We start from the raw sequence: 284 nt of genomic DNA, 5'->3' as shown, positions 1-284 counted from the left end.
TGTCCCTGAACTTCAGAGGAGATGCAGCTGATTAGGTTACTTTGTGTTGTTCTTTCCTCTGGAAAAGGAGCCATGAACACACACCCTTTAAGCTGCCTGTACTACATCATCAGTTATATATATATATTATATATAATGCATATATATAGTGTACATGTATATAGTATGCATATATAATATATATATATTTGCATACACATTTATTTTACCTCAATCTGGAATCATCTGGTTTCATGCAACACACCTATCAAGAATCAAAACTATTAATTAGATCGTAGCTGGTG

Source organism: Passer domesticus, chromosome 5 (assembly GCF_036417665.1).
Source record: "Passer domesticus isolate bPasDom1 chromosome 5, bPasDom1.hap1, whole genome shotgun sequence".
Classification (NCBI taxonomy): Eukaryota; Metazoa; Chordata; class Aves; order Passeriformes; family Passeridae; genus Passer; species Passer domesticus.
The sequence above is the reverse complement of the archived record's forward strand: the minus strand, read 5'-3'. Positions refer to the sequence as shown.